The following is a 14670-nucleotide window of genomic DNA, read 5'->3' on the forward strand; positions in this document are numbered from 1 at the left end:
CTGATGGAGATAAGTGCCACCGAGGAAAAGAAAACTGGGTCATGTGTTAGACAATGGCAGTTTTGGTTTGGCTCCTGAGAGATGGCCTGTCTGAAGCCTGAGTGACAAGGAGGGGACAGCCACACACGGGGACCAGGGCGGAGGGCCATTAAGTTCACAGACTCTTGTCAAGTTTGAGCAACAAAAGAAGGCCAGGGTGGAATCAGCACTTAGGTGGGTTGGACACAAACCAGTGCTGGAACAGGCTGGGGCTGGCTTCATGAAACCACGTCTCACCTAGACAGCTACAGAGCTGAGAGAAGTGACAGGAGCAGGTGAGGCTTAACTAGACTCGTGGTGGGGCTCCCTGTTAGCACCAGACCGTCAAAAAGCGTCATTGTGGCAGTCTGGAGGACACAAAAATCTTGCAGCTTCCTTCTTGTAAACAAAAATGTTTACAGCTTCAGATGTCACATCCTGCCCCAAATCTCTGGGTGAAGAGCGACATCTGCCAGCTGAGGAGGTAGCCCCAGTTCGCTTGGAGGAGTGATGCTCACCGGCTTGGGGTGCCATAATTGTTCCCGTAGTAAATAACTTTGTTTCAGTCCCTTAAAGTCTTAACATTAAATTTATTACGGAAATATAGTCAAGTAAATCAAACTATAGCATTATTATTTTTGTTTTAAGTTTGAGAATAATCTTGGCATATTTAGTAAGTACTTATTATGTAGAAGAAACTTTGGCATATTGGAATATACAACAGATGAGGCTTACAATTAGAAGTTAATATATTATTGAGTAATTTAATATTTAGACTCGGGATTTTAGGTTGAAAGGTTAGGGAATTATAGTTAGTTTATAAATAAGAGAATTTAAGTCACTATATTCATAAGCTTAATTCACTAGATTTGTTAGAAGTAATTATTGAAGTAATTAGGATTTCTTTTTCTTTTTGTTATTGTTAAACATCTGAGATACTTAAAGAGTGGAATATGTTAAATTAAATGTAATTTAAAATATTTAGGGGAATTTTATTAACTAGGTTGGAAAAGCCTTTGTAAGTGGAAAACACTTACCATATTCCCCTGATGCTCTGTGGTCCAGTGTGGGCTGGAAGACTTGGGTTCTAGTCTTAACTCTGAGTTTTGCTTTCCTCATGTGTAGAAGGAGGGGGTCAGACTGTAACTGTAAGTTCCCTATGATTTAATAATTGTTTATCTAATTTAACATTTTCCTTAGCTGAAACTCAAATAAAAGAGTGACCACTTCATTTACAAGAGGTTTTTGCTTTCTGAGACCTGTTTCCTCAATCCTAAAATTTAACGTGATCAACCAGTATGTGCAGTTGTGCATTTGACAGAGCTTGACTTTGGGACTTCCCTGCACCTTTTCTGTCTTCCACCTTGCGGTTCCTCGTGCAGGCATGGCACGCCATACCCAGGCCTGTCCTTCACCCTGACTGTCTCTCCTCCTCTTTCTCCTGGCCCAGTTCAACAGTCTTAGTATCCATTCTCTGAGGTCCGCCATTTTCAAGCAACTGTAGATGCTGTGGATCACTTGGGATGCCTCCATGACTGCCGGGGAGGCTGGGTGTGTGTGGCCCCTGAGTGGATGGGCTCTGGGCCCCCCTCCCACCTGTTTTGACCTGAGCAGGTTCGTGTTTACTGTCTTCTGTTTTGGAACTCCATATGGACTTGGTTTTGAAGAAAAGGTTCTGGAATCAATAAGACAAGAGGACAACCACTTTTGTAGGACACTGCTCTGCATGTCTAACATGGCGATCAGTTCATGTTAACAGTGGGTTAAACTCTTCTAGGAATTAATGTCCCTAAAGTTGGAGGAGTTGAAGCATATTGGGAGTAGAGGTGGAGGGGCAGCTGAAGGTGCGCTCTAAAGAAGCCTGTGGCAAAAGAAACGTTTTTGGAGAACTTCTTTTATCTCGAAAATTAGACAAGTTACAATGGAATATTATTTCTCACTAAAAAGAAATGAGCTCTCAAGCTATGAAAAGTGCATATTACCAAGTGAAAGAAGCCAATCTCAAAAGGCTACATACTGTATAATTCCAGCTATATGACATTCTGGAAAAGGCAGAACCATGGAGATGGTAAAAACATTGGAGGTTGACAGGGGCTAGGGAGGAAGGAGGGATGAATAGGCAGGGCACAGAGGGTTTTTAGGGCAGCAACTCTATTGGGTATGATACTATAATGATGAATACATGTGGATGGATACATTACACATTTGTCCAAACTCATAGATTGTACAACACCAAGAGTGAACCCGAGTGTAAACTATGATTGAGTGATTATGATGTGTCAGTGTAAGTCAATCAATTGTAACACAGGTGCCCTCTGGTGGGGGATGTCGATAATGGGGGAGGTTATGCATGAGTAGGGGCAGGGAAGAGTATGGGAAATTTCTGTACCTTCTGCTCAGTTTTACAGTGAACCTAACACCGCTCTAGAAAATAAAATCTATTAAAAAAATTAAACACATTTTCCATTCCTCCTTGTAATATTTCTATTAATGTTTCATATAAAAATATTTTTTCTCCACTTAGAATGTTCAAGTAAAATCTATGCTTCAGAGATATGTAGTGTGTTTCAGGTCCACTACACACATTTTTTGTGGCATCTGTGATCTCGTTTGACAACAAAATTAATTAGTCACTGGTTTCTGGTAGGATGGTTTTAACAGGTCCATGGAGACATAAATCTACTTTAAGAAGCAACTCCAAAGGTGGAAAATCCAAATAGGCCAATGGAGCTGAATTTGTCAGTTGCTGTCTGCAATAAATGTTGGTGCTACCTCTCCCTCCTAAATGAAAGGTACATTCTACCTGAATTCTTTTAAAAATTGTTCTAGGTTTGAGTAGAGTTTGAAATATTAAAAATGGCATTTTTTTAAGGAGGAATATGATTCTATCAGCTATTCCAAAGGACTCAAGGAAGAGAGAATCTGGTCTCCGATGGACATTTCTTTACATCTGTCATCACTCTTCCTCCCCCCAATGTCCTGTTACCCACACTGGACTTATTTCCATTTTCTGAGCAGTCTTAGACCTTTCATCACCTTGGCTTTATGTATCTATGCCCACACCTTTGGGTAATCAGTTTTTGGCTTCTTCTTCAAGGCACTCTAAAATATACCTTCACTGAGCTTTGACCATGTGTCTTAACACACAGTACATCATCCTGCTATATCTGGGGAGATAGGGAGCTGCAACTGAGTGCTGCCACCAGGGAATATTATGGCACCTATGTGTGCGCTTAGAGGGACACATTTCCCCTTGACCTCTGAGCAGGAAGCAGACTTTTCACTAACTTCCTCTGCAATCCCACGGAACTGGAAAGAATTGAGTGGTAGATACAATAATGACCCCCAAAGACATCCACATCTGGATCCCTGGAAACTATGCATATGTCACTTTACATGGCAAAAGGGACTTTGTATATGTGATTAAGTTAAGGGTCTTGAGATGGGGAGATTACCCTGGATTATTCAGGTGGGCCCAGCAGAATCACAAGGTCCTTATATGAAGCAGGTAAGAGGGTCAGAGTCAGAAAAGAAGGTGTGATGATGGAAGCAGAGGTTATATATATATGTATACATATATATATATTATGTTTATATATATGTGTGTATATATATATATACACACATACATGCACTCACACATATTATGCTGCTGGCTTTTGAAGAAGGAGGCCACAAGCCAAGGAATGCAGGTGGCCTCTAGAAGCTGGCAAAGGCAAGAAAACAGATTCTCCCCTGGAAACTCCAGGAGGAAAGCAGCCTAGCAGATATCTTGATTTTAGAACTTATGATCTCTAGAACCAAAAGATGCCAATTTGTGTTGTTTTAAGCCACCAAATTTGTGGTAATTTGTTATGTCAGCCAGAGATACCAAAACATAATGGTGACATTACAGAGAAAACAGAAACCTTAGGGCTCACATTAGAGAAATAGGCCAGGAGCAGCAGCTGGCTGGAGCCAGGGCTGTGCAGAGCGCACTGTGGGAGAGCAAAGTCTTCTGTGAAATCAACTAGATAAGGATCTAAAGAAGGCCTATAATTCCTTATTAGCAATTGAAACTCCCAAAACTCTGACAACGTTTTTTAATAAATCATTTGATAGCAAACCTGCACTGACCTGTACTCATTAAAGGGCAAAATATGACCTGAATGGCCACGAGCCCCATATGGGTCCGCATGTCTCACTGGTGTGAGTGCTCATATGCTTTGTTCAGAAATATTTGCATACTTGCAGAACATGGATTCTGTTCCAGACCCCACCTAGGGTGGTATGCAATATGTGGCATACTCCCTCTATTATCTTTTTAAATCAACATGTTCTGAAACCTGAAATACCTCTGGACCCGGGGGTTTCAGATAAGGGATTGTGGACTGTAGTTCCACATGATAAGGATGCACGAGACACATCTTCATGAGAGAGTTAAGAATGTAGAGAGATCAGCCCTGAAGCACTTGGAGACGTCCCAGTATAGAATAAATGATCCCTGAGGGACGAGACCAGATGTGCCTAGACAGCACTTTCACGGTCAAACCCTGAGTGTGGAGGAAGCGGCAAGCGTCATCTTATGTGTGGTTAGAAATACATAGTTCTTACCACAGACTGGATTCAGCTGTTCTCAACAAGCCTCTTTAATGGAGTTCATTGAATGTTGAGTTAAAACGTCCTCATTCGATGGTTACAATAACCAAGACAAAAAATAACAAACGTTGGAGAGGTTGTGGAGAAAAGGGAATGCTCATACACTGCTGGTGGGAGTGCAAACTGATGCAGCCACTATGGAAGACAGTATGGAGATTTCTCAAAAAATTGAAAATAGAAATACCATATGACCTAGCTATGCCACTACTGGGTATCTATGCAAAGAACTTGAAATCAGCAATTCAAAGAGACCTATGCACCCCTTTGTTCATTGCAGCATTATTCACTATAGCCAAGACGTGGAAGCAACCCAAGTGCCCATTGACTGATGATTGGATAAAGGTGATGCGGTATATATATATACAATGGAATACCACTTAGCCATAAAAAATGACAAAATTGTCCCATTCACAAAAACATGGATAGAGCCTGACGGTATTACGTTAAGTGAAATAAGCCAGACAGAGAAAGACAAACACTACGATTTCAGTCATATGTGGAAGATAAACAAACACAAGGACAAAGAGAACTATTTAGTGGTTACCAGGGGGAAGAGGGGTGGGGGTGGGCACAAAGGGTGAAGGGGCACATATATATGGTGTAAGACAAATATTAATGTACAACTGAAATTTCACAAGGTTGTAAACTATCATAACCTCAATAAAAACAACAAAAACAAAAAAGTCCTCATTCTATGTGAATCCTAATACCGGAGGGTCTCCTACCGAACCAGAAGAGTCTAGATTCTGGGGCCAGAGTGGCCAAAAACAGACCAGTCATTTCTCCTGCTTCTTATCTTTCTGAACAAGGCCAAAGTGTCTGGGTGTGGAAAGAAAAATTACTGGACTTCCCATCTAACCTCTCTAGAGGAAAGGAAATTCAGGCAGGAGGGTATAAATCGTGATTTAACGTGAGTATCAGAAAGTGGTGTTACCATCAGGGCTGACATCTTTGTGGCTCTTGTGCAGCACAGACACCCACCGAACGTTATTCTGAGTTCGACTCTGATGTCCGTTCCACTCACCCTTTTTGCACTGAAGAAGCCAATGGCATTTTTGTTGGTCTATATTTTCAGTTATTAATTATGAAACAAGGCAAATATATCAAAAGAACAGCAAGAAATGAAACATTTATGTATGTGCAGGGAAATTTCAGGCACTGTTAACGTTAACCTGATGTGGTGAAATCAAGACAGGCTCATAGAAGCAAGCGCCGTCTCCAGGCCCCTTCCCTTCCTCCATCTTTCCCCAGAGAGAATCATGATCCCGAACTGGGTGTGTGTCGCCCTCAGAAATGTTTTTGTAATTTAATTATATCTGTATTCATAGTAAATGATAAATGCCACTTTTCTAAGTTAAAATTTTTTACATAAAAATATTATACGCATCCTTTTTCCTTTTCACTTAGCATTACATTTTTAAAGTTTTATTAATGTGGCTCATATTTTCTATAGTATTCTTGCTGGAATTATTTAACCTGAACCTAAACATGGGGAAACAATCATATAAATCCAAAATTTGGGACATTCTGCAAGACAATTGGCCTGAACTCTTAAAAAGGGTCGATGTCACGAAGAACAAAAAAAGGCTGGGAAACTATCCTAGATGAGAAAAGGCTAAAGAAACACGACCAAATGCTTTGATTGAGATTTGATTAGATTCCAATTTGAAAAAAAAGCTATAAAAGATGTTTTTGTGACAGTTGGGAAACCCTGACTATTGACTGTATTCAACAGCGTTATGCTTGCGTAGAAGAGCGTTCGTGCAGATCTAGTTCATTCATTCCAGTCACTGTGTCATGGTTCATCTATGATGAACTCAGTTCATTTATTTACTTCTCTGCTGACATTTGTTATTTCTGGTTAAAGTCTTCAATAGCTTAACTATATTTTGTCTGAGTCAACATTTATTGGGAAAGAATAGTTACTAAGATCATAAAATTTGCCAATTTCTTCTTGTAATTCTCTCAATTTTTCCTTTTATCATTATGAAATGCCATTTTTGTCTCTAATACTGCTTTTTTCTTAAACTTTAGTTTGTTTGATATCAATAACCACACAACCTTTAGACAGCATTTTTCAGATATACATTTTCCTAGCCTTGTTTTCTGGCCTGTTTTTGCTATTGAGAAATCCATTGCCTCTTAAATAGTTCTTTTGTAGCTAAAACATCTTTCTTCCCTAGTTTTAAAAATAATTTTTTCTTTGTTCTTAGATTTATAGGACAATATCTAGGCTTGTATGTATTTCTATCTATCGTTCTTGGAAGTTTTACTTTTTGATTGCAAGCCTTCATGAGTTTCATAGATTCTGGAACATCTTTAGCTCTTTACCTATTGTCTTTCTCCCACTCTCTCTGTTCTCTCCTTGTGGCACTCCAACCGGCTCTGTGTTTGGCGTTCTCGCTCTGTCTTCGTATCTCTCGGCCTCTCCTTCATGTTTCCCTTCACTTTGCTTCTCTGGCTACAGTCTCTATGATTTTTTAAGCCCTATTTCTATTGTATGAGTTCCCTTTTCAGTTGCATTGAATCTGCTATTTAACTCTTTCTTAGTTTCAATTATTGTGATTATTTTTATTTATAGATATTTTATTTGATTCTTAAAAATGTGCCTGTTTATTTCATAGGTTTATCATTTTTCTCTTTACATATCTTACTGTTCATATTTTACACTCTGCTGCTGACAGTTCCGGTATCAAATCTTCGCAGGTCTGACTCTGTTGACTTTTTATTCCAGGTAGCTCTTGCTCAAAGTGCCTTGTTCCAAAGGTGCTTTGTAATTTCTCATTGTAATTATGATCATTAGTACTTTATTTGTGGGAATTCTTTGGCTCTATTTTGGAGGTGGGCTTCTCCAGATAACATTTGCATTTGCTTCTGCCGGGCTCTGTGACTGCCTTTTAAAAGTCTCAGCTGATCTTTAGAGAAGAATGTCAACTAATAAAGGTAGAAGGAATGATAAAAATAAAAAAATCATGAATGGATGCTAAACATCATTGGATAAAATGTTGAGAGAAATAAGATATTCATAGTCTCAAAGTATCTACCCACGGATTGCAAAGGGGAAAATGTGCCTTCAGAATGAAGATCTGAGGTGATCACCCTATTCAAGTGGTGTAAATTAGCATCTTTGACAGCAGGACTACCTGGCATTATGTGCCAGTTGTGACGTAGTCAGAAATCAACAACATGACCTTTGTAGTTTTCCGGTAACAATGTTTAACCTGAATTTAATCATATATAAAGAAATAATCAGATATAACCAGAGTGTGGAATGTTCTGTGGGATGACTGTCCTGAATTTTTCAAAAGAATATCACAGAACTGTACAACAAAAGGAAATGAACTGATTTGGGCTGGTGGTACTGTTCCAGGTAGAAGAGACCAAAGAGACATAACCAAGTGCAATGCAAGAAACTTAAGTGAATTCTGAATTTGTTGGGACAGTTGGAGAAATCTGAACACAGACTGTATGTTTAGTTAGTGTTATGATAAGGGAGGAGAATGTCCTTATTCTTAGGAGAGATGAGCTGAAGCATGTAGGGATGAAGTGTCACAGTGACTGAAACTTACATTCAGATGTTTCTTTAAAATACTATACATTTAGCTGTATGTATAGTGAAGAAAATAATAAGAATAATAAAGAAGTTTTCGCATATTGAGGTATACGGGGAAGCCATTCTGGTTTAAATCAGATTCAGCCTAAAACTTATTTTTCCCAGAGCAGCCTGACTTATGGCCCAGTGAACATGCATTATACATCTGCTTCACTTCCTGAACAAAGAATGCACTCTTTACAGATAGGGATGAGTATCTCCCTTCCTCTGATGCTCATACCAGGAATTCTTTGAAGATAAGCTTTTCTTCCCAGAAAACCAAGGTCAAGCTGCCTGCTATGTATGTGCTAAACTGCAGCAAAATATGTCCTTGTGATTTCGGAAAAAAATTTGCATTCCTGTCATGCTTGATGTGTGTTTTGTTCTGAAATTGTATATAACCAAGCTGTAAACCACGTGACCCTGGGGCACTATCTTCCCTGGGGAAGGGAACGCCTCTGGGCTAGTCCTCACATTAGTTCATTAATTCTCTCTCTTATTTATAGGTTGGTTATTGATTATTTGCATATACCTTTCTTGGCGTAGTCAGCAGGATTTCAGAGAAATTCATGACCACTTGGCATTTCCTTTGAACCAGCACTGGTACCAGCACAGGCCCACTGAGCCTCTTTGGCTTCACTACGCTCTTCAGGTGCCTTCATGGGTTCTCCTAAATTCTGGATGTCCTTGCTTAAGTTCATGGTCCTGATGTTTATTTGAGCTGTTTCAGGTCTTAAGACTAGATGTCTTAAGGGAATACTGGTACATATCCTAGCCAAGAGGAACCTGGGGGGAAATTTCCTAGGCAAGGGGGCTTTGGGGAAACTGTGAAATGCACTGAGTTTTGGCTGTCCTTTCAATTTGGCTTTAATGAGAAAGGAATTGTGCTTATAAAGTCCGAACAAGCTATTTGATAGTAAAATGACAGACCGAATTCTTTCAGCTCTGACGAGAAGGGACACCAGCTCCTTCCAGTCATAAGATGTTCTCAGGCAACTGAGAACCTAGTGCAAGTGTCTGAGGCTGATCCTCATGATATGCAGTGGTCCTGTAGGGAATTCCATCCTGATCTTCACTTTAAATAATTGAAGTCTCATCTGAGGATGTGCACGTAAGGATTAGTCCTCAGTGCTCTGAGCTCCCATGGTACTTTTAGATTACCAGCGGGAGAAACTGAGACACATAAGAGAGTGTTTCCAGCTTTTTAGGAAGTGACACTCACAAACAGTACACTTCTCACCCTCTACATTGTCCTTAGAAATTGTTCAGATTTTATAATAAAACAAAACTAAAAGAAAATAGGAAATTGTGCTTCTAAAGCTGACCAGCTCCCCAACTGGCAGCCACCTACTGGAACGCCAGGTGGCTTCAGGTACAATATGTACGGAGTCAATACTTGCAAGTACTTAACAAAATGGTAAGGTTTAACTAAAAATGACTTAAGTCTTAAATGGCCCAAGTGGGGAACATTCAACCTATCACAATTAGTTTAATTGTGTGCACAATTGGAAAAAGCTGGTTCTAAAATTAAACAAATAGAATGGGAAGCATATTACAGTTGGTATTTAGAAGCTTCAAAGCATGGTAATGACAAAATGACATCTTTACAGGAAACTAACAGAAAATTGGTAGAGACTGCAGCTAAATTAGGGAAAGAGAAAAATTCAGAGGCTGTGTCGCCTCCTTTGCCTCCTCCACCACCTTTGCAGCTACTTTCAGCACCTCAGAGCTGACCACCTCCCCCTCCACCTCTTCTCCTTTGGCACCTGCTCCCCCACCTCCTTCTTTGGCGACTTTATATCCTCTCCTTTCTGAACTTCCATGCCCTGACCTGTCTTCTTTGCCTCCTCCTCTACTCCTGGGGGAAACAATAAGTAAGTCCCAGGGAACAAATACTGAAAGTTAATCTCAGGAAACAAATGCTGAAAGTCCTAAAGTCACTGTAGCTCCCTTAAAAGAGAAGGCTACTGGGAGAGGTGAGCCTGCACTTGTGTGTACTCCCTGGACTAGAATTGAACCTAAAAATTTAACTGAGGACTCCCCAGACCCTTTACAAGATCATTTAGGGTTTGCTCAGGAATTTGAACTATTAAAACATATGAACCAGATTTAAACTCAGATTTATATCAGCCTGTGCATTTGCTAGTATCCAAAAGTAAAGCTAAGGATTGGCTAAAGGAGGCAAATTGGAAAGCACCCATGGAAGATTGTCATAAACATGAGTTTCCTGACCTTCAGAAGTGCAAGGAAATTTCTCTTAACTTGTACGAAGCCATTCCCAGGATTTTTCCTGAGAAAATAGATTGGACCAAGGTCCAGCAGTATAAACAAAGGCCCAGATAAACTATTTTTCATTATTTTGAAAGATTTGATAAAAACCTTCAAACAATACTCCAAGATAGCTTCTGAGAGTTTTCTGCATCACCAAAATTATCCAATTTTCTATTTCATCTTTTTGGAGAGATTAAGAGGAATTAGCAAGGCTGGTGAAAAGACATGAATTGGATTGAAGTGCATTACACACCAGTGTGCTGGTAACTATTGCAGATAAACTCTCTAAAACTTTACAAAATAAAGAAAAAGAGAGAGCCACTAAGATTATGAGTGACTGCAACAGCTTAGCTGCCCAATTAAGACATCTTTTTCAAACCCTAACCAGAAGCAAAATGACTGCACTTGTGTCTATTGCAAAAAGCCTGGTCATTTCAAACGTGATTGCTGCAAGCCTATGTGGGAGTTAGAACACGGCCAAGTTAATAATGAATAGCAGTACTCGAAGGGTTGTGAGAGGGCATTTCCTCTTCTCCTCACTAACACCTTAGGGGAAACTGAAATAACTATCAGAGGGGAAACTTCAAAGGCCCTTGTAGATACCAGGGCTACATTACCTTTTCTTAACCCTACCTTCACTCCCTGCCTTCTCCCTCGGAGTAAACAAGCAATTCAAATGATAGGGGTTTCTAATTTACCAAGACAAGTCTTTAAGTGGGAGCTCACAGCCTTTCAAGGAGGAATAATCACAGGGAAACGTGTTTCACTTGGTAAATGTGCTCCAATTCATTTGATTGGACGAGATCTCCTAGAAGCATACAATGCTCCTAATTGCCTTTTTGCAAAAGGGAGAAATGCTTCTACATTTTAGAAAATTTGGATGCTGACCAAAATTTAATTACTGAAAAACTTATGATTATAAAATCAGTGACTCAAACAGACCAAGAAAAAAATGATCACTTGTTATTTCAAGTGCCTAAAGAGCTGTGGTCATCATCTTCTTCAGATATTGGAAAGATTAAATCGGCTACTCCTATTGTGACTGTTAACAATTCTAAGCCTCTACCTAACATTCAGCAATGGAATAAGAATTATTATTCAGGAATTTTTTGAGAAGGGGCTTAAAATTCATTTGTACCATTCCTTGTAATACACCTATTTCACCAGTAAGAAAACCAAATGGAAAAGATTGGATATTTCTTCAAGATCTGAGAGCTATAAATAATAAATATAAATATATATAATATTGTAATTCCTTGATGTCTTGTAGCCCCAAATCCACACACTTTGTTCTTGATCATTCCAACTAACAGCTGTTCTTTTTCTCTTTTTTTAATAAAGATTGGCACCTAAGCTACCATCTGTTGCCCGTCTTCCTTTTTTTTTCCTTCTTCTTCTCCCTAAAGCACCCCCAGTACATAGTTGTAGATTCTAGTTGTGAGTGCCTCTGGTTGTGCTATGTGGGGCACCACCTCAGCATGGCCTGATGAGTGATGCCATGTCAGAGCCCAGGATCCGAACCGGTGAAACCCTGGGCCGCCAAAGCAGAGCATGTGAACTTAACCACTTGGCCATGGGCCTGGCCCCTGTTATTTTTCATTAACTGATTTATGCAGTGCCTTCTTTAGCATTCCAGCAGGAAAAGACAGCCAATATCTCTTTGCTTTTATGTGGGAAGATCAGTGATAAACCTGGACAGTTTTACCACAGGGCTATACTGAAAGCCCTACTTACTTTTCTCAAATGTTCAAGGCTTATTTAGCTAATGTAGATTTTCCAAATGACTCTACCTTAATTAAATATGTAGATAACTTGTTCTTATGCTCAAAACTGAATTAGACTCTCAAAATGACACAATCTATCTACTACAACTGGCATCTAAGAGACATAGAGTAGCCAAAAAACCCCTCCAATTTTGTTTGCCTAGTGTGAAATATCTAGGGTACCTAGTATCTAAAGATAGACTATTCATTGATTCTGAAAGGATTAGAGGAATTTTGGTTTTTTGTCTCCTTAAAACCAAAATCAATTGAGAGCATTTCTAGGACTAACTGGATACTGCGGGAACTAGGTACCTAACTTTTCACTTATTGCTCAACCTGTGTATGTATTACTTAAGTCTGACTAGTCTGACTGAATTGAATGGATGCTGGAAGGGGAGAAAGCAGCAAATACCTTAAAGTCCATCTTGGCTCAGGCACTAGCTTTTGGACACCCTAATTACAGCTTGCCATTTTTCTGCTTTGTGCACGAAGATAAAGTGAATGCTGACTCAAAACCATGGTGATTAACATCTTCCTGTAAGATAGTATAGCCAGCAACTAGATTCAGTAGCAAAAGGACTTCCGTTTTGTATGAGAGCTATTTCAGCAAAAGCTCTCTTATGCAAGGCCACTGAAGAAGTGGTGATGGAGTCTCCTTGAACTGTTTACATCCCACAGTCAGTTGAATCTCTTCTAAATTCTCATCACACTCAGAATTATTCTGTAAGCTGGTTAGCTTCTTATGAAGTTCTGTTGCTTTCTGCACCTAATATTACCAGGGCCAGATGTAATAGTCTTAATCCTGCAACTTTGCTTCCAGCACCACAGGAAGAAAATGACCATGACTGTATTTTAATAATAGACTACCTTTTTGCTCCTAGGGATGACTTATAAGAAACTCCCATTGATAATGTTGATCTAATTTGGTTTATAGACAGGTCTTAATTAAAGGATAAGCAAGGATATTACTGTGCTGGTTATGCAATAATATCCTCAGTGGAAATAATTGAGAGTTCTTATTTACCAGAAATAAAATCAGAACAGCAAGCCAAATTAATTGCTTTAATTCGAGCTTGTCAATTTGCTAAAGACATGGTTGCAAATATTTATACTGACAATTGTTATGCTTTTGGAGCAGCACATGACTTTGGAATGCTATGGAAACATTGGGGATTTTTAACCTTTTCAGGGCAACCTATAAAAAATGGAAAACAGGTTGCAGAATTATTAAATGCTATATCACTACCAAAACAATTGGCTATTATTAAAATACTGATGCATTCTGATTCTGACACTTTAGAAGCTAAAGGAAATCAACTTGCTGATGCAGCTGCTAAGCAGGCAGCTTTAAAAACTTGTTCTTTTCAGCCTCAAGAATGCCCTCTCCTCTCTGTTAACCTTGCTAACCCAGTGAAAGATTTCCTTCTATAGGCTCAAGAAATTGCCATGGAAGAAGAGAAACAAATATGGCAACAAAAAGGGAGAATTTTTGACCTCGACATACAAGTGTGGTTTGGGCCCAATAAAATATCCAAAGTGCCTATTGGAACACAATTGCCACTGCTCCAGCATATACATCAGTTAACCCATTGGACACCTGAGAAGATGATTTTGTGGGGAAAACAATATTTGGGAAACTTTCTCCCACAGTGGCTCATAAAACCTATGCTCTCTGTACTATATGTCCTAAATATAATCCTGGGAAACCACTTCATTAGTTACAAGGCTGCTTTTCCCTTCCTAAGGGACACTTCGAGGTATGGCAATTGGACTTTGTTCAAACGTCACCATCTAAAGGATATAAATATGTCTTAGCAATGATTTGTATGTTTTCACATCAGGTCAAGGGCTTCCCTTGCAGAATAGCAATGGCTTTAACAGTAGGTAAATTGTTACTAGAAAGAGTAATTCCTGTTTGGGGAATTCCTGTTGAGTTACACAGTGACAGAGGAACTCATTTCACTGGACAAATAATTAAATCTATTTGCGACATTTGGCCAGTAATGCAGCACTTTGTGCTTATCATCCCTAATCCTCAGGGTGGGTGGAAAGAACTAATGGCACAATCAAAGCTCAATTGGCAAAACTTTGAGAAGCATTTAATCTCTCATGGCCCAAAGCTCTTCTGTTAGTGCTCCTCAATCTTAGATCTACACCCTCTGGTAAACATCAACTGTCTCCTTTTGAAATAAAAACAGGATGGCCTATGCAATTAGATAAAGGAATGTATGAACCGACTTTGTTCAAAGGAGATATCTTGTGTTATTGTCAAAGCTTTATTAAGACACTAGAAGGAAATGAAAAATTGGTAGCAGATTCTTTTCACAGTGAGCTTCTGGGAGACAAAGACCTTAAGGATCACAGACTACAACCTGGAGATTTTGTTTA

The sequence above is a fragment of the Equus asinus genome, chromosome 6 (assembly GCF_041296235.1).
Source record: "Equus asinus isolate D_3611 breed Donkey chromosome 6, EquAss-T2T_v2, whole genome shotgun sequence".
Taxonomy (NCBI): Eukaryota; Metazoa; Chordata; class Mammalia; order Perissodactyla; family Equidae; genus Equus; species Equus asinus.